Here is a 20,624-nt window from a genome sequence, read left to right as displayed (position 1 = left end):
CATTGAAGCAGTTGTTGAAAAAGGGTACTTTACTTGCTTTGTAAAGAAGCTTCAGACATAATCACTTAAAATTATATTTCTTTATAGTATTCACTTGTGAATGGGTAATTAGTAATATGAATGGGTGCCAAGAAATGAGTCTTCTTTCCAGGAATGGTGATGAAAATGATGCATCTTAAGGCACGTATTTACAACAATGCCAAGCTGTTCAAACATAGTGGCAGTGCATACATGCTGATGTCTTGAGAATGCAGGTTTGCATTATGCTGGTGATTCAAAACTGCAGAATCATTACATTTGGCATCTGAACAGATTGAATTTTCTTCCTCTGAGTGATTTGCTGTTTTATGTATGTCAAGTGCTCAGCAGAATATGTCTCCCAACTAACCCAAGACATAAGACAGTTTTGGCAGGGCTGGACATGCAGCATGAAAATGTATTTTGTCTGACCGTAGGGAGAGTTTAATGAATGAGGCTTAAAACGTATTCCTACAGCTCTTCTGAAATGGGATATTTCTTTTCTCATTGCAATTGCAGCGGCGCATGTGTAAACTGCTAAAATCCATTTCTTCAATTGTCAGTATCAGTCTGCCTTAACAATTCTTTTTTATGTGTGTGTGTAAACCAACCACTGTCTTAATTAACTGCCAGCAGGCGGCGTGAGCGATGCGACTTTTCACCCAGGTGTGTGAGTGTCGGTTTAAAATCCTAACGCAACGGCAAAATGTCACCTTGTAGGGAAGTACAACAGTTTTAATTTCCAGTCTTTGTAAATGATAAATGTGTTGTTCCTGAATGGACATGTCTCTTCATTCCTGAAGTGCAGCATGCTTGCTAAGTGTTTATGATTAAGGTTTGAATCTTGGCTAGTATATATGTTTACTAAATCTCATGACTGAATAGGTGCATTTGTAAAGTGTTCCTTAGGAATTATATAATCTTGTGTAATTCACCAGGAGAGCACCTGTAGAAGGACAAATAATACCTGAGGAGTGGTTACATATTGGATGCCTGGCATCGAAAGTGTTACTAAATTAATGTATGCTTGAAAAAATAAAATAGTTTCATGTAGCTTACCATTTGGAAGCCTAGGAAGATTGTTTTTCAATTGAAATGCCATGTTGTGAAATCAAAGTTGATGTTAATTCTGAAGAGCTGCAGTCTATGAATTAAAAAATAATATGCATTCAAGAGTGTAAAAAGCTGATGACAGGGAATCTGTTTCGCTCACAGAAAGCAATTTCTGTGAAAATTAACTCAATTTTCAGGTGAAATAGTGAAACCTCTGCAATGGTTGGTCGGTCCCTTAGGCCATTAAAAAATACTTTGGTAGTTTTATTTGTACAAATCAAGTTGATTTTGCTTTATTAATGAAATGTTTGTTTTCTAGACAGCATTTCTTTAGAGCCTCGTATTTCAAAAATTAAATGTCAAATAAACTATTTCTAGAAATTAAAAAGTTAATTGGAAGGACTGTTTGTATAAATTACATATTTAAAATCAATAACCCAACTGCAGTGCTCCTGTCTAACTTCTGATTTATTATACATGGTGTATCTCAAACAACAGAAAAATAAATATAAATCTAATTACAGTAGTCTTACACTCTTTACATTTTACTATTATTTATAGTGTATGTATACTAGGAGATATGTTTTACATGTGCTATTCATTTATTATGGATGGATTTACAGCACCTTTAATTGTATAGTCTACTACAAACTTGGAGATACTAGTATCTTCACATAATCTGAAGCTTCAAGATAATATAATACACTGCAACATGTAAAACTAGATATGGAAAACACTCTTAAGCATTAGGAGTTCTTAATTGCTTCCCTGACATGATGCAATGTTAGAGTCACTTAATAATTTAAGATTAGGATGGAAAAGATGTCATTAAACATGGAAGTAAAGACTGAGAGGGGAGGCAAGAATCGTGTCACCTAAATACTAATTTATTTAATCAGAAGATAACGAGGACGGAGCTCTTTAAACAAATCTCTCTAAACATGTTGCGAGAATTCAAGCTTACAGGTATGTCTGAAATGTTTTTTTTTTTGTGTTGGTAGTCAGAAGGAGGACAAGGCTGCTCAGTCACCTGAAATGATTTAACATAGTGCAAAAGATATGGCTGTTAGCATTTAACAATTACAATCATAATGGCTTAGATCTAAATTAAGAGGATGTATTGGAGAACAATTTATTTAATAGAAATGCTAAATTAAAAAAGATAGTTGTCATACACCAACAAAAAATATTTCTAATAAGCAGGTTATGAAGACAATGGCTTTTGAATATTTAAGTCTATGTGATAAATTGTTTTAAAGATTAAAATGTCTGAAATTAGTTCTAGAGTGACAAAGCCTTTTATTTTCCAAATTGCATCTGAAGACTTTAATGAAGTTTGTCAACTGTAACTATCTTTTAAGTGACCTATTATAATTTTTTTATTGAAGTAAATCTCATTTGACCATATTTTTAATTAAGCAGAAGCTAAATAAAAGTGCACTTGTATTCTCTAGGCTGTATTCTAGCCACTGTGTCTTAAGAAGCAACTTCAGGTAACTTTAATCATAAAGCTGTGTCAAGGGCATTAATTTTGAAATATAATATGCAGACCGCTTATTAAGTATAACCTTGGGAAGACAAACCAAAGCATTTTTAATTCCTCAAATCAAAAACCAAACCCCCTTTGAACCATTTTCAGTAACAAATTATTTTTTTAATTGACTTCATATAATGTATATGAGGACTTCTAAAATAAACTGCTCTTACATATTCATATTCTGAAGTATAACAGTAATTTTGTACAAAAATCCTAAGGAAAAAAAAACATATTTTGCTAGAAGTACAGTATTTACTGTAGGTAACCACCACATTTCATTTGAAACTAATTTCTTGTGATTCAAAACACCACAAAGTTGATTAAAATAAAAAGTAGCAAACATCACTGAAAATGTGAGCAATACTGTACCTCTAAATGAAGATAAAAATGTGAATATGTCAATTTACAGATTGACATTTAGGCAGCCTGATAAATTTTGAATTAGTTAGATTTGGAATTAACGATTTGAGAGAAGAGGAATTTCTGAATCATCATCTCAATGATAACTTAACATATGAATGTTCATGGGCAGAAACTGCGATTCACACCTTTGCTAATATAAGTACAGTACATATAGAAAACTGTTGGAGCTTTCCGCTGACTTTTTAAAAAATTTCCTCTGATTTATTTCATTGGAAAATGATAGACAGACCAATACAACATGAACTATTTTCAAAACAAAATCAACAAGATTGATTGTGTTTTGAGGAAGAGGGGAAAAATGAAAAATGTTCCTTATACTCAGTGTTAAACATGGTCGTGGTAATATCCTAGCGTGGGTTTATCTTCCTCAGGTACTGGCAATCTCTATATTACAGAAGCACTGAATTCTGTGAAAAACATTCACATACAGTATGTTACCCAGTGCTAGAAAGCTTATTGGATGGAAGCATGTACTGTATACCAGAAGGATGATTCAGTGCATTTTGTAAAGTCCTCAAACACATTTCTGCTAACAAGAAAGATAATGACTGTTAGCCATTGAGATGTTGGGGATGGCTTGAAGGCAGGGGATGGGTTGAAAAGCAGAAAACAAAATGGACTACAGAACACAAAGCACCGCGTGTTAAAGTATGGGCAAAAATGTCTCCACACATCACTGGGCAGCTGTGACTAAGATTTCCCAAGTGGCAGCATGTAATTGGCAGAGCACCATTGGGAGCAAGGTTGTGATTAGGATCTCTCTGTGAAACAGTGACTTCTGCCACTTCCTGGGTGCCTACATGCTTGCAGTGATATACAGTACTGTAGGCGATGGACGTACTGTCTGCCCCTTTGTGCTAAGTGTTCTGTGAATCTTGTGTGACATCACATAACGGATGGCTCTAATGTCCATAAGGCTTGCCAGAGCATGTGTGTCCATACACATGCTCTCTGTGTGGTACAAGAATTCTCACTGTGAGCCAAGGGTGGATTAAAAAAAGTGAAATGTATGTCATGCCAATTTCTTTTGTCAAGTATGATTCTTTTGTCAGAATCCTTTGTCAGGATTCTGTCTTTGTGAAAAAGCAAATCCTGTAAAATGTCACTATCTGGTTAATGTAAAGTCTTGGAAGTATAATATGTGTGAGCTATTTTGTGGTAGACTTTGTATGAGGTCATCAGATTGCCCTTTTTGAGCAAAACTTTGTGGATGTGTAATTTAGTCAGCTGTATGCTACTGAGTTCACTATACTTTTCAATTTATTGACCTACTTGGTCATAGGCTACTCTTTTATGTATGTGAGATGAGGTGTGACTATCTACTGTATATTTTCAAGGAAGGAGAGAAATTTTTATATAAAGCAGTTCAAAGTTTAGTATTTCAAAGCACTTCTCTTTGAAGCACAGAACATCACTGAATTATGCATTGACTGTTTAGAGTGAGGTTGAGTAGAGTTGCTTTGACCTAGGGAAATGTAGACTTCAAAATCAGTCAGCTAATGAAAAGAAAACTGTTTTCTTCTTCTTTTCACAGTTTTCATGAGTTCTGAATTAAGATTGGGATTTCGTTTTACTCTTTCATCTATTCGAAGTCAACTTTGCTCAAACCATAATATGAAGAAATAGATTCTGTATTGTTTTTTTTTCTTTTGATTATAAAGAGTTTTATCACATTTTCAGCATTTGTCCTTAAAATGGAAATGTTACACTTTTGGGACTGTGATTTCTATGTTGACCTTGAGTGAACCCCTTGTTATTAGTAGTAGGCAGTAACTTTGAGAGAACAGGCCCAACAGATAACAGGCTGAAATTTAATAACGGCTATTGCACTTAATTTTTAGATGTTGTCCAGATCTTTACCTCACACCAGCAAAAAAATCTACAGTAACCAGAACATCATTACTTACAGTAGTTAAGAAAATGAAATAGTTTAACCTCATTGATTTGTCTCTTCAGTAATATTGAGAAATGGCAAAAAAATAAATTTTAAGACATAATTTATAATTAGATGTATTCTGTTTATTTCGGTCTTCTGTAACAGAGAAACATTTAGTGTAGTCTGTGGACCAAAAGGTTACACAGTTAATTTCTGAAGTTGTGTTCAATGGCTTTTATAACAACGACTTCTGATAGGTCAGCAGTGTCCAGGCCTTTTCTACGCTGCATGCCCAATTGACCACCAGCAGTCAACCACCAGTCCACCAGTCGATGAAAATGACTTCTCACACATACAGTATGCCCGGCTAAACCATGAATTAAAGCAGAGATAGGACATCTTTTCAACATCAGTGCGAGACAAATTAAGACATAGAGCTTTAGACTCTTGGCTGTTAGGGATAAGAAAATAAGACAGTTATGGAAAATTAATGTTAATAACAGAAGGAAATAAGCCCTTGGTTATTGCGTATGACTTTGCACTGAAGGCATTAGAAGCCTATTTTATCAGTGTTCAACTATTGATAAACAGATTTTTTGCATTTGAACTCATTTTGAAACCAAATTGTGAAGAATATTTGTGATTAAAAAACAATTCCATAACTTGAAATGAAACAAACGTGTTTTCACATTTTATTACAGTTATAATTATTTGAATATTGAAAATAAAAAAGGTGGCAGATGTAATCTGGTGTTTCATTTTTCTGTTTTCACACCCTGTTTATTTGCTTTTTATTATTATTATTATTATTATTATTATTATTATTATTATTATTATTATTATATTACTAACACTAAAACATTTCAAATAACCTCAAGCACAGCAGGAACCTCTTTCCTTCTGGTTGTCTGGTCTTCTGCACACTGTCTTCTAATTGAAGAAGAGTTGTTACTGTTTAAATACCTGGTGTGAAAAAAACAAGAATAGAGGAAGATGCAGGTAGCGTGAAATGAGACAATTTTGGCATTAATTGCTTTTTTTCCCCAAAGCTCCACTAACTTTACCCTCCACGCTTAGATCTCCAATCAATGGTGAGAAGAAAATGAGTGGAACTAACTTGATCTTTTTTCCCCCTCGCTCATGTTCGATTCAAAGACTTTAGCAGTAAAACAAGTATCGAGCAAGGAAAAGTGGTCAGCCTCTGCCTGAATTGCCATAGGAGCCAGACTTACCTGCAGAGATATTAGTGAAAAGTGTGTCACAACTGAGAACAATGCATTTCCTTCCTCTTCTTGCAGAGGGGGCAGAAGAGACATGTGGAGAATGGGACCCTGCATCAGAGTTTTAAACATACAGTGACATTTACATTTCAGACAAGGTGGGTTGAAGCCCAATGTACATGTGGTTTATGTTTCCCAGCTTTCATTCTCTTCATGAGCATTCCGCTAAAACAAACAACAAAAAAAGAACGAAGGTACAGTAATTAGCTCAAATGCATGATGCCTAAAGTCCTTAGAAGTTTTGAAGTCAACAGCAGCATCAGGTTTAAAATGATCTTCCATGTGTTGTCCTGTAAAATAAATTTTGGTTCCAGAAGAAATGCATTCACCTCTGGGTGTTTACTGCTCTTTTAAAGAGTTGTTTTGACAGGATTACCCTCGGTCTTTCAATGGCTAAAGTGAATATATAGAAATATGAACTCCTGTCAGAGTACAATATAAAAATGTGAACAATACATGAAAAATTTAATTGGTCACAACAACCTACTGTAACCCCTGAGCTCTCCTGAGTTAGTGTATTTCATTCTCTTATACTGTAGGCACAAAATATACTAGTGCAGTCCAATGCAAGTTCAAAGAGTGATGCTGCCTCACAGCTATTGTTAAACTTCCTGCCAACATTTGCTTCCTGATGAGCATAAGATAAATAGCCCTCTGTTATTTGATATTGTGTTTGTTTAGGCTTCCTCAATCACAATTTAAATATTATTATCTTGTTCCTTAAGCCAGGGACACTTTTTCATCCTATGATCAAGGCTGCTTGGAGAGTTTTGGAATAGATAAGTAAAGAGAAGGGGATGAGAAAGAAACATATCCCCATGCTACATGGCCTAATTTAGAAAACAAGAAAATCAATAAGCCCACAGGAGTTTGGTTGAAAGTGTTAGTGAAAAGAAATACAGAGTCCATAGGGCAATGCTTACCACTGACAAAAACAAAAAAAGATAATTCTGAAGAAATTGGAATAGACACTCCAGAAGATTAAGACTTTACAGGGTAGGTGAATTAGAGATATATTTTGTATATTTTGTATTGTATATATTTTGATATATTAGAGATATATATCAAGTAAAATGCTTGTCTAAATCCAATTCACTTTTCTTTAAGTAATCTACTCAGTAGTTTGTATTAGACTTTCTTCAGTTCTAGTTTTGTATGATGTAATTGATTTTCACTTTAAGAGAATTATGCACACAGTTCATTGCCATTAAGACTGCATTAATGTGTTATCCTTGTGTTGTGGTTTAATTTTTTACATTTTTGTGTGCTCAGTTGTTTTCCAGAAAGATGTTGGTGGATGAGGCTGGCATGCAACGTCTAACTACAACCTTGGTAAGATTATTAAATTTTAACCAAATTAGTGTTGTTGCAGCACTGGTTTTGGATTGTGATCTGTATTTCTTGGACCTCTCCTTTTAAACTGAATTATGTTTAATCTGCAAACAGGTGTTCTGCCCACATAGAATTCATTGTGCATCTTTCAAGTACTAGTGAATGCAACTGTTGATCAACTTTAAGGAACATAGTCCGTGCTTAGAGCATGATGTATTGCTAGAAGACTTGTAAATGACTGCCACTTCCAGTAAGATTTTATGAAATATCTCATTGTTTCACTTTCCAGCTAGTTTCTTTACCACACCCTTATTGGAATAAAATGAAATGGGAAGCTTTCATTTTAGAGCGACAGTCACATTTTTATGGGAATCCTAGGGCTTGTCGTGGGTTGTATTTTGTATTGCGTGTCGCAAGCATACTTGATTGTGTGGATAGCTGCATATTTTTTCTAACTCAGGCATTTGAAAGAATGTGATAAAGCATGCTGGTGGACCTGCAGCATACCGACATGCATGTGTTGACTTTGGTTGATTGAATTCTTCTGCATACACCCTTCTCCTTCAGTGTCTGCTAAGATGTCTGACATGAGCAATCAGTGAGATGTGAAATGCACTAATCTCCTGATGTTCTCTGGTAAGCCTTGATAACGACTTGTAGACCATGAATGAACATTTCAATATATGTGGTGTCATTGAATGTAAATAAATTGTATTAGATTATTAGGATAACCGACTTTGATAAACACCCTTGCTAATCAGTCTGACCCCATTGTGTTTCCCACTTGTGCTTCATTCAGATAGTACACTCATTGCAGGGAATAAAATTAATTTATTACATTTGTAATAAAACTGCGAAGGTGAAAAAATTACAAATGCCACTTTCACTGAAATATTTGAGCATTAGCTAATGCTGAGTATGCATTATACAGTTCATGGCCACGTTTCTTAATTTCAGAATGATTGCATTTCTGTTCTTCATCTGCAAAATAAATGGCTGTTTCAAAGTACTGTGGGTTAGAATTTATTAAGAAATATAATAGTTTTGCAAGAAGTACACAGCATTGTCATTTTCTGTATATTACTCTGGTTACCTTGTGAGATTATTAGTTGAATAATCTTCAGTTTATGTGGCAGGCATGTTTATACAATACATCTTGCAGTTAATAATTAAATTCTGTTATGTATAGTGACATTGTAAACCCTACAGTATGTACAGTACTTATATAGAAGTCATATTCTGTAGTACTGTAAATGAAGAGATTAACAGAGTCTCATATAGTGAAGGAAAAACATTATATAAATTAAGTTACTGTATGCATCATGCACCAAAATGTTTGCTTCATTGCTTTATTGACAATCTCAAAAAAATTTTGCAGGGCTACAATACAATAAGCTTGATCAGCAGGCAGCAAACTGGTCATCCATTTATGGCTGAAAAGAAAAAAAGGTTGAAGTAATACTGTGAATTCGAATACGAGATAATAAGAAATAAGATATTTGAGCAACAAAAATACAAAAGCATAACGAAGAAATTAGAAAGAAAACATTTTGTGAACATTTTTTACTGTTTAATAACACACAGTACCTAGAAAAAGCAGACAATGAAGAACACTTAACCATGATAAAGCGAGAAAATGACAATTACAGAATCCACCATGCATTATAAAAAATCAAACTAAATTTATTTGCGGTGCTCTTATTGTGTATATTGAAAAGAAGAATAAGGGGTACTACATTGAAGGTTGAGAACAGAATGTTACTGAAAAGGGTCTGGCTTAAAGATACACAGCCATGTTGCCAAAGCTGATGTCCTGGCTTCTTTCAAATAATGACTGGATGATTCTTGGATCAGTTGGGTGGAATTAACCAAATAAGCTACAGTAGCTAGAGGTTCTGAAAGGCTTCCTCTTGTTTAGAACTTTCCTCTTGTAAGAAATGCTTAATCAAAGACTGAAGAAGAAAGAAAAGGGTTATACAGTATGTCCAATTTGTGACTGAAAAACATGTATTGATGATCAGTATGTCTATATGACATACTGTATATATTACAAATATGGAGGACAGTTAATCAAAACACTCTTACGTTCTTCTTGTGAATAAGGTTCACATATTCACATATTATGTCACTAAAAGCTCCTTAGTATATTTAATTTACCCAAATATAAACTGTCCCCACTGTAAATGTAAGGCACACCACTGGTGTCAGGAATTGCGACTTGATGCGGACCCTTCCCGCTCACTTGTCACTGTAACGACTAATTAAATGCGATGTACTGTACAGTACTTTTGTCTTCTGTTTTAGTTTTACTGAGATCTTAAGTAGCATAGCTGATTTCTCTGTAAACTGCAGATGGGTTTAGCATTGTTGCATAATGACATACCATTTATTTTCTGGAATATCAATAAGACACACAGAGATGTGTGTCCTAATTTCAGTCCTACGGTATAATAGCTTGTTTCATTGTTTTTGTTTGTATTTTCTGGGTCTATTTACCAAGTTGTATGCATTGGTGTTTGTAAATAAACGGCTAAACCTTTATGAGTAATTAAAATGTGTCATTTGGCCTTATCAAAGCTGGCGTCACCCAGACTTGCACTTCTGCCTTCCTTTATATATACTGTATATAAAAACTGCTCTGACACTGAAAGGTTCCTACTGGAAGCACAGAGTACCACTAAACATATTTCTTGGATTTAGTATGTTTACCAAAAAGAACTGACATTGAATTCCATTAGGCTTTCAAAACAAATAACTGTCTTACCCTGCCTAGGAGGGCAGATGGCTTGCTTAATAAAGCAGCTTTTGCCCCAATTATGTCTGTAGTGGCTGTTACTTCTCAGGTGGCAGACATACTGTATGAAATTGCCCCAGTTTTAAAGCTTTAGTGACATACTCCAAATATCAAGCAGCCGGCCTTTGAAAGGTTTCAGCGAGGACAGGATTATTTTTGTTATACTACCTTGCAGGGAACGAAGTTTATATTTCTCTATATTTACTTCAGAAAATGTACTTTATATACATACAGTAGTTAAGCAAATTCCCTGCTCAATAAAGTGTATTTCATTGACCAAATATTTTTTTAAATATTAAATCAATCAAACGTTCAGTACCTTTTATTTGCTTCTTATTCTTACTGAGTGGAAGCAGAAAACCTAGCTTTAGCTTTTGATTCCAGGTCTGTAATTAATATTCTTCCTTTTTAAAGATTTATCCCTTTTCAAATAGTTTTCAAAGTGCTAAAAAATATTTAAAATAATTATAGATGTATTGACTTTGCTATTGCACTGCTTGCAGCCTGTGTTCAATACTCAGCCCATCAATGTGTACCAAAACAATAATTTTCTGTTACAGATAACTCGATCTGTTAAATGAATCTAATAAGATGAAGAAACATTTAAATCATTAGAAGAGGTAACCATGTATGAATTGATTGGTGGGAGCAATTTTTTCTCGGCAATTGATGAAACTGAGCAGTAATAAATACATGGTTTTCGAGTCACCATGGTAACTGTGTGGCTTCCAATGAGACCTAGCACATTCATCTGTCAAGTATGCTAATGGAGAAAGGACCTTGTCACACAAGGCCTTGCCCACGCAAACAACCACTTGGCAAATAATTGCATATGTGAAAAAGAACGGTGCTTGTTATTCATCTAGTACTATCCAAAAAGCCGAAAAAGTCCATCCCTTAAAAACAGCCTGCCCTTATCAAGCACTCAATTTGCTGATAATTTTCAATATTTAAATATCATTTAGGGAGAAATATAGAAGTAGACTGTTATGCTATTGAGAGCAGGTGGGGCCAGAAAGCGCCCGGAGGTATGAGAACAGGGGGCACCATGGGATATGCCATCATCCAATCAGATACACTGTTACTATAACCCCCCTCACCTCTGTCTAGTAGCTCTTGACAGGCAGTTAATTCTAATTTCATATGAAGCATTTCAGCTGAACAATTTTATTGCATTTTGCTTTCATAATTAGCTCTTCTCCCGTTTGTAAAAGGCACTAATTAAGACGAAGAAAAATGTTGAGTTCTAATAACTTCTCATCTCTGCCAAAACTCCAATATTATTACATTAAATGCCAAGCCATTGTGGGTGTTTATGCTTACTTCAGTTTAACCTGTCAGCCTAGCAATGCTGTCTGTTAAGTATCCTTGAAAACTGTCAGAATACTGCTCCTTGATTTTAGTTATTTCTGTCTTATACGTGTGTACGAGTGTATTCCTTACTTTTTTGGTGTTCTTCTTTTAAGGACTTCAGCACTTTGGAAGATTTCTTTTGAAATGTCAAAATTGAGATTTTTTTGGAGATTTCAAAATTTTTCTTTTGAAACCTTTATTTTTTTTACTACAGTATGTCATGCTGAAGATCTTTTAAAAGAAACCTCACATTAGACTGCAACACATTCTTAGTTGATTAGTATTATTATGTACTGTAATGACCAATACTGAGATAAAGACATAAAGAACAAAAAATACTGCTAGTATTTTCTAAAACAGATTTTCTGGAAGTTAATTTAGGAAACACTAGAGCAGCACAAAAGAGTTAAACTTAGACTTAAACCTGTTAAAATAAAAATCTGAATGGGGAATAACTTGAGAATATATAAATTTACTGTATATGCATCATATATTAAAAGCACATCATTTCAATGAATTAATTGGTCACAGTGAGCTATGCCACAATGTATGCAAAAAACAAAATTATAAATCTTTTGGTATACTTGCACCATGTGGAACAGCAGTAAGAGCTTTAGGCTTGTAACTGTAAAGTTGTGGGTTTACAAGCGCAACCTGCTATTGTATTCTCAAGAAAGATTTTTCAATCAGATTGCTGATCAAAACATCGGTCAGATAAAACATCCTCTCCTGACTTTCTTGCTTGAGGAAGACACTCATAAACACCTAAAATTGCTTGTACAATGAAGAGCTCCTTACTGTCAAACTTTTGCTGCACACATGTAATTCATTCTCTAAATTAAATTACAGTAAACTGGTTGACACATGCCTTCTGTAGTCCACTCGGACAGCGCCCTGACAGCCCTGAGAGCATGTGTCCTGATCAGCCTGGTTCCTTGACTGTCCTGACGAAGTGAATGCTGTTCTGCCCAGCTCCAGGACCAGATCCACCAGCCCTGCTTTGTTCTTGATTCTGTCACACCCTTTACAGCTAGAAAGATCCTACTCAGTCCTGTCCCTAGTTTTCTGTGCTTTGCTTGTCCTTCCGGTTTGTCTTTGTCTGGGGCTATATATTTCCGGGTCACCCTTTCCTCCTCGCTCAGCATTGAGGGTTTGGATGTCTTAAGACCCGCCCAGCACCAGGTTGTCTCCTCCGTGGCCTGAGAGCATAGGTTTCTACCCGACATCATCTGACTTCCTGAGCCATTCCACGGCATGCCTTTTCCGACATCCGTGACAGATTCTCCATCCTGTATTCTTCCCTCGACAAGGAGTCCGTTCTGGAGTACAATGGACACTCCCCTGGATGGTGATGCCCTTGCTCTTGAATCTGTAATGCTTCCTTGCCTGCCTGCCCCATCCTGGTGGATGCAGCAGCGTAACACCGACTTCTTTGTTCTAGGGTAAAGTAGTTTGTTTTAACCTCTCAACAACTTTATCATTACCTTTCAGTCCTTGGATTATATTGATTCGCCTGGTTTGAACCTTTATTTAAATTCATTATTTTTTATAGCTTGAAACTGTAAACCACAATCTGTTATATGACCTCTTGCTGGTCTGCAGATTCAGCTGCATCACAGTCATAACTTTGGCTCGTATGAGTCTATCTTACCACAACGTCTGAATCTTTTTCACCGTGTTAGAATGTTAAACATTTGGCAGTTGAATATTCTCTGCGGAGCTCACCACGAAGGTTACTGAGTGCATACTGTGTGTAGAACAAAAATATCAAAACAAACAAAAACTGCGTATGTGGGAGAAAAGCTGAAAGTAATTGATCTTGGAAAAAATAAAACAAGTACAGGATATGTTGCTCATTACTTAAAAGTTGGCAAATGAACTGCAAACAGATGGATTAAAGTTGAAAAGATGCTCAGAAGATTTATGCATTAAGATGACTTACAATTAACAATAAAAAATCATAAACGTTGTAATATGGTCGGTATTATTGTTACTATACATACAGTATGCATTTGGTTATTCACCCTTAGTTTTGCAGTATGTATAAAAATTGCCTGTTCTGATCTGCAATAACCATTTGAATTCTTATTATAGTAATGAAATTAACTACACAGTATTGGGTATTCTAGTTCCCTAACTCATGATATATTTGTATAATATAATTCTACATTCTACAATTAGATCTTTTTTACAATATAGCATTTGATGTTGCACACTGCCACTTATGAGCAATTGTGTACAATACAGTACTTGTTATTTTACACACTTTTTAAGTTAGGTCTAGTGATGTATATAGTGAACTTATACAGTAGTAGCCACAGATATCTGTGTTATAAGGAGAGGGCAATGAGTTATTTGGTTTTAGCATTTTCTTGAACTGTTGAAAATACATACATAGAGTACATCAGTTGCATAAAAAACAATTTCTATGAAAATACATCATAAACCATCATAATAGAACAAACTTTGCAAACTAGTTTTCCTCTAGTTATGTATAAAATACATTTCAGCATATTGCCCAAGAAAAGTATTTGGTCTTTGACACCAATATGCAGAGTTTATTGGTGCATGGTTATAACAGGAATTGGACTTACCTGGGGGACTTTATTTATATTCAGACAATCGCCTTGCTTTATATTTAAGAGTGCAGAACTGACATGCTGACAGGCATTTCTAATGGCTTTGCTGAGCAAACAGCAGGACATTTTCTATTATTTAAATCATTGCCTGTACCCCCCAAGGCCTGCCATTATTATAGTTTTCTATCAAATCATGTATTATTTCCTTGTAAACCACTACATTTTACTAACCTGTAATCCTGTCTTCCTCTTGTTTTTGCTGAAAATGGTGTCAGCATATTTTTATTCCTACTTTTTATTATGTAACTACTGTATACAACCAGTCAAGATTCTGCATGCTGCTTTCCACATGTCTGTAGTCTCAGAAAGACCTGGTGTTGTAAGTCACCTCTAAGTCAGGAGCAAATTGATTGTAATGATATGTGACCATCCATGACCAATGTTATTAAGTATTTGCTACAGAGAAAGTACAGGATGTAATGTAAATACAATCTTATATGCCCACTATGTTGACTATGTATGACTGTTTCATTTCTCTAACAGATGCGTTATTGCCCTGTCTCCCCAATGTAGTTAATTAACAGCTCTTTAATGTACTGCTATTAATGTCATTAATTCTCTAAGTTGTTTCATTGCTATTTGTGAGAGATAAACTAATATTAATTTTTTATCAGAAACAACTAAGGGAGAAAGCTTCAGTAACACTGGAGATTAACACATTATGATAGTTGCTAGGAGAATTGGGGGCTTTTAAGTTTATCTTTATTGAGTCTCTATAGATTTTGAAAAAAAGTGCGACATAAGAATATTTATTATATGAGTAAACAGAGACAAACAGTAAATAAGAAGGACACAAAAGAGAGGAAACGAGTGCTCATGACAAATAAAAGGTACAGCCAGCATGTACAGTATTTAGTTGTTTCCAGCTTCACTGAATATTGCTTCCTTTAATTCCAAAAGCTGTCATACTGTATATACTGTATATAGGCTGTCACCTATAATCACTCAGTGGTCCTAGTAACAGTACATATTCATGGCTGTAAATTACTGTCCAGCATCTCTGACCCCTGTGTGGTCTCCAGGGCAAATTGCAGCTGCATTTTGGTTCTACTATTACAGACTTATTACAATATAAAAACGGTTTCATCTCCTCTTTCATCTCAACTAGTATTATGGTATGGACCTTTATGTTAAAGGTGAATAAAAACTGTCTAGGCTTAATGGAGTGAACGAAAGGTCTCAAACTGCCACAATTAGCTGAAAGCTTCAATTATATGCAGTAGGGGCAATTACTAAACCTCTGATTTCCATGGTTTTGCCAGTTAGAAAAACACACAGACCTCTTCCAGCTACCCCGCTAGCGTTAAGTGACTTGACATGCTGTGGCTCAGCTGTCTGATACAGTTATGTATTTTAGTACTGACACAGAGCAGTAGTAATTCAGTTGTCTAGATAAATGCCTGTAGGAAATTGTGGTACCTGGTCATTTGGTTTAATGGCTAAATTAAATACAAAATGTGTGATGCAAATGCAGAAAGTAAAAAAGTGATAAGGTAAATAAGTTAAAAAAGAAACCAACAACACCAGTGTGCTAGAAGAATATTGATAGCACGCCCAGCTGTTGCTTGGAGGTACCCAGAGTACAAGATTTTTCTGGGACTGGATATCTTATTTAGGGTACATTGTCTAAAGACTCATGTTTCTGTTTTAAATCTACAGGCCTAATCTTTACTTGTGACCTTGAATCCCTGTTTCATAACTGAAGTTGTCTGAAATAACAAAATAATATGTTTAAAAGATATGATACTGTAATATAAATGCCCTTTGTCAGAAAGAGCATCACAATCTGACTTTGAAGTAACAGCAGCAATGCATCTCTAATGCTATAGTAGATCTGTGTCTACCTTTGCTTGCTTTGAGGCCAGAGTCAGAGGACAAATACTGTACAGTACAGTATATCACCTTGAATGAACTGTGACCCAGTATTCGCAAAGTTGATGTAGATTGTTTTTTGGGGTATTCTTTATATTTACTTTTTAAAATATTTTTAATCAAATATGCTTCTTAATAATAAAATTCTTGACTATAAAACTACATTTTAAATTGCCCCTTATCCAGAGGTTGCCTAAGATACTACCTAATAGGCGTATATTAGTGTTAACCATTTTAAATGTTAATAGCTGAATTGAAAATTTACTTGAAGTTAAAATTTAAGTTACATTATCACCATTTTGGTCAAATGCTTTGAAGTACAGTATACTGCTCTGATTTGCAACAGTATGTTTTCATCAACCATTCAGAAACAAAGCAGCCTGTGAATTTTCACTCAGCTTTTCTAGCCAGCTTATAAACTTTAATGATCAAGAGGATTGAAGTCTGGGTGAAAACGTGTGTCGCATCTGTACAAGTTTGCAATGGGTCAGCAGCCAAGGGTTCTCATTACTTTCATTAGTGAGTGTTATCTGTGCCTAATGTGTTTGTAATAGTGGTGCAGAGGAATTACATTAGCATGTGCCTGTAATATCTGCAACATGACTTTTGACAGTGGTACTGTAAATCAGCTTGCAACATGCGCTTTGACCTTTTCCTTTAGTTAAGATTTGAAATATTTTTTTTCTTTAAATATTGAATGGATTTCCTTTTTCAGAAAAGAAATGTGTCCCCATCAAAAGAATGACAAAGACTATGAAACACAAATGCCACCAGACGGACAACATCTTCTAGAACAGTGGTTTCCAATCATACCCTAGTCCTGGGAAGCCTCCATCCACCTATTTCTAAAGATTAGGAAAGCTTGTAAGTTATTGATCAATTAAGAAAGTAATTAATTTAGGGAACTTGGGAACCTGAGGCTTGGGGGATATTAAGATTTGTGTTCCAAATTATCTCTAAATTGCTTAATTTAACCAATCACTTGCCCAATTAAATCAACAGCAGTGTTATCACTTTGTAGCTACTGTAGATGTCAGAAGCTAAGCAGTGTTGGAGGTGGTCAGTACTGGGATGGAAGGCATCATAAGGAAAGCCAGGTTTCTGCTGGGAGTCTTGATGGTAGAGCAGCAGGTGGAATTCTTTCCTCTGGACCACATTTTCCAAAGAAAAACCCCATTATGGTGGCAGTAGATATCAGTGGAATGAGATGTTCAACCGAGATCCAAAAGATCCCATAGATCCTTTGTGACGTAAAGTGATAGAAATGCAACTATTACTATTTTTTAAACTGTTCCAAGTGTCCAGAGACTGAACACAAGACGGTGTTAACATAACTCTTAGTTCAGTTACTGTTTTTTGTCTTGCTGATATTATTTCAGTGTCAGAATTCCTACAAAAGGCTTTTTTTCAGTTAGGAAAACTCACGCTCTTTATTAAAATGGAATGAGCCAGAAGAAATTGCACAACAACAACAAGAACAAATAAACACATCAGCACATTTAAAATTAAACAGGTGTAGACAATCCTCAGTGAAATATTGTAACAGGGCCCCAACGCACTTCGATATTGCAAAATAAAAATATTTCTCACCCTAACTCCAAATACTTCGTGTTTTCTATATTTTCAAGCGAGGTACCTATGTATGGGCAGTATGTTTCGGTCACACATTGTCTGTATTTAATCAATTGGACAAAGCCAATAGGATTTGCCACTGTGATTGGCTATACGGTTTAAGATAAAGGAAACATTCTACAAATTCTGATTCACCCTAATTGAAAAGTCTATGGCTACACCCCTGGCTTTCTATTGTTTTTTTAAACTTTAGCAGCCTTTAATTCCTTAATGGCCTGGTGAAGATTGTTCCAGAGCCTAGACGCATAAAATCAAAATGTTCCACCCACTGAATGAAACGAAGCTGTGAGAATTGCTAACAAACCTGAGCTCATAGACCGATATTATGTGCAGGAGTATACTATGGTTCAGTGATACAGCTGGAAGTTAGGCCATTAGGGCCTTACAGGTTAACAATAAAATTAAAATCAATCCTGCTTTTAACAAGCCCCCAATCTGCAGAAGCCACAATGTTTCTAATATATGTTGCTAATTTTGAATCAGTTAGTAGTAAATATATTGCAGGCTGCCAATAACATCCTTTGAGGCACCAGCAAGCCAAACATTGCAGTAATGAATCCTACAGGAAACTAAGGCACATATTCCACACTAGATAAAAAACATAAGGCATAGACATACTATATAATAGAAGAGGAAAAAAAATCGCGATAGTGATTTAAGCCAAAGATTGACCAGGGTCAAATACCATACCTAGAATACTAATTTCTGGTGTACTTTGTCAATAACCTTCTTTGCTTCTCGGCTTTTTTTGGATTTTAAAATCTAGCAGCCATACCACCCTGCAACTCACTACTGGCAACCCACTGAAGCAAGCCCACTGGTCTGTACCTGCATGGTAGACTTCCTGGGAAAGAATAAGGTTGCTGCTGGAAGAGGTGTTAGTGGGGCCAGTAGGAGGTGCTCACCCTGCAGTTTGTGTGGGTTCTAATGCCCCAGTATAGTGACGGGGACACTTTACTGTAAAAAGGCGCTGTCCTTTGGATGAGATTTAAAACTGAGGTAGTGAATCTCTGGCGCCATTAAAAATCCCAGGGTGTTTCTCAAAAACGAACTGGCTTCATCACTCTTTTCTCCTACCTAGCTGCTGTGTGGTGAACGACCTGGCACACTGTGGCTCCTGTCGCATCATCCAGGTGGGGCTGCACATTAGTGGTGGTGAAGGGGAGTCCCCACTACCTGTAAAGCCCTTTGAGTGGAGTGTCCAGAAAAGTGCTATATACTGTAAGTGTAAGCAATTATTATTATTAAAAGTAACCATTTGCAAACTTTATCAACATTTGCTCTGACGACATACTGAGTAGAAGCCTTCCATATGCAATAATAACAGACACTGTTTCCTTAAATAATAAAATATTAAACATTTACCTACAAAAGTGTGAAATGAAATACTGTACATGTAAGCAAAAAACCTAGGCAAATTTGTGCAGATTCGGCATTATCTGGACAAAAACATGTGGCAATTTATTCAAACTCACAGCTCTTTGTCCAATGTTTTCTACCTTAAAGTAACCACAAGCTTCATTTACATTTACACTGACTCCCTCTTGGCTTTCACTTCTCAGGGCAATTTCTGTAAGAAACTGCAGTGTTTCTGCATTATCTGCTATGCTCACCTAACTGTTTAATTATAAAAAGCTAATTTACATGAAATGATTTGCATCATAATGTCAGTAGCTGCCTAAATATTTAAATGATAATTGTAGCCTCAAGTAGAATGTATAAAATGTGGAGTAATAACATGTACATTTCCTACCATACAGAGATATTTGACGCTTTAACAGAGAAGCAATATGTGAAGGTAAACTTCTGACAACAAACTGGTGCTTAAGGCAGGTGTTTATTGCCTTTACACTTTACAAAGACTAGGTAATATATTATTTTTTCATGCTTTCATTTTTCAGTGTTTTCACTACTCTCTAACTTCCTGACGCGCAATGAAGATAATTTTAGTTTAGTTTTTAGTTTATAAGTCCAGTAAACAGCAAAGAAAACAAACATCAAATCAATAAGTGAACAGCACTGCAATTAATTAGTTTTTCCTGTATAAAATTGAGCACCAGTCTTGTTAAGATTCTAAAATGCCATTGAATGTTAAAAATGAAATAGTGAATGACTGAAATTGAATGATTCCCTTCCTACCATTTTGGAACTAGTTCTCAGAAGGACAAAAAGCAGTTCAGCTCCTCAGTTTAGATTAAAAATTGTAATTCTTCTGTTTCATTTTTCGCTTAACCACCAGTCAAGTAATACAGTAGACTCGCATTTTACGCTACATATTTTTGCACAAATTTGTGGGTATGCGGTCGGCAACATTGCATTGGGGCAGTCCCACTCTCTCGACCTCAGAAGCCTGGGTCCTCCTCTGGGTGACAGAGAAGCCTGGGTCTTTATAAAACAGTTCCTCAAAGTATAAGAATCTTCATGCAAGTGTGCAATACTATTACAATACTTGCTGGAGTAAAAAAGAAAATCTCCCTCATTGTTTAATTTGATTTTAATTGGCAAGTCATACCCAGGGGTGGTGTATATCACTCATTGAATATGACCTACAGCAACTAGAAGTCTGGAGTGCTCAGATTAAACACGGTTTGAAAATAACCCCTCTGGTCTATAATGAGTGTAGCGCTTTTAAGTCTCAACCTTGTGAAACTAATTTTCAATCAGCCTGGTTTTGCTTTTTAGTGTACTTTGTGACCTTCCAACTACTTTTTAATTCTACTTATTTCAGCCCATTGCTCTTTGGATTTTTAAACTGTATTCTATGCGTATCTGTTTTTTAACAAAAGACAGCGCTGTTAGATGAAATGTTTGTACC

At 35.5% G+C, this 20,624-nt stretch overlaps 1 long non-coding RNA gene across 1 annotated transcript; it reads left to right on the top strand.

Annotated features, from left to right (window-relative positions):
- The first annotated feature begins 1,937 nt into the window (after positions 1-1,937).
- LOC107077456 (uncharacterized) lies at positions 1,938-18,987 on the top strand. Its single transcript, XR_001478474.2, has 4 exons — positions 1,938-2,037; positions 6,206-6,285; positions 7,460-7,519; positions 18,891-18,987. It is a non-coding gene; the product is annotated as an uncharacterized lncRNA (long non-coding RNA).
- Positions 18,988-20,624: the final 1,637 nt, after the last annotated feature.

The sequence above is a fragment of the Lepisosteus oculatus genome, chromosome 4, assembly GCF_040954835.1.
Source record: "Lepisosteus oculatus isolate fLepOcu1 chromosome 4, fLepOcu1.hap2, whole genome shotgun sequence".
NCBI lineage: Eukaryota > Metazoa > Chordata > Actinopteri > Semionotiformes > Lepisosteidae > Lepisosteus > Lepisosteus oculatus.
This window is presented reverse-complemented; position numbering and strand designations above follow the sequence as displayed.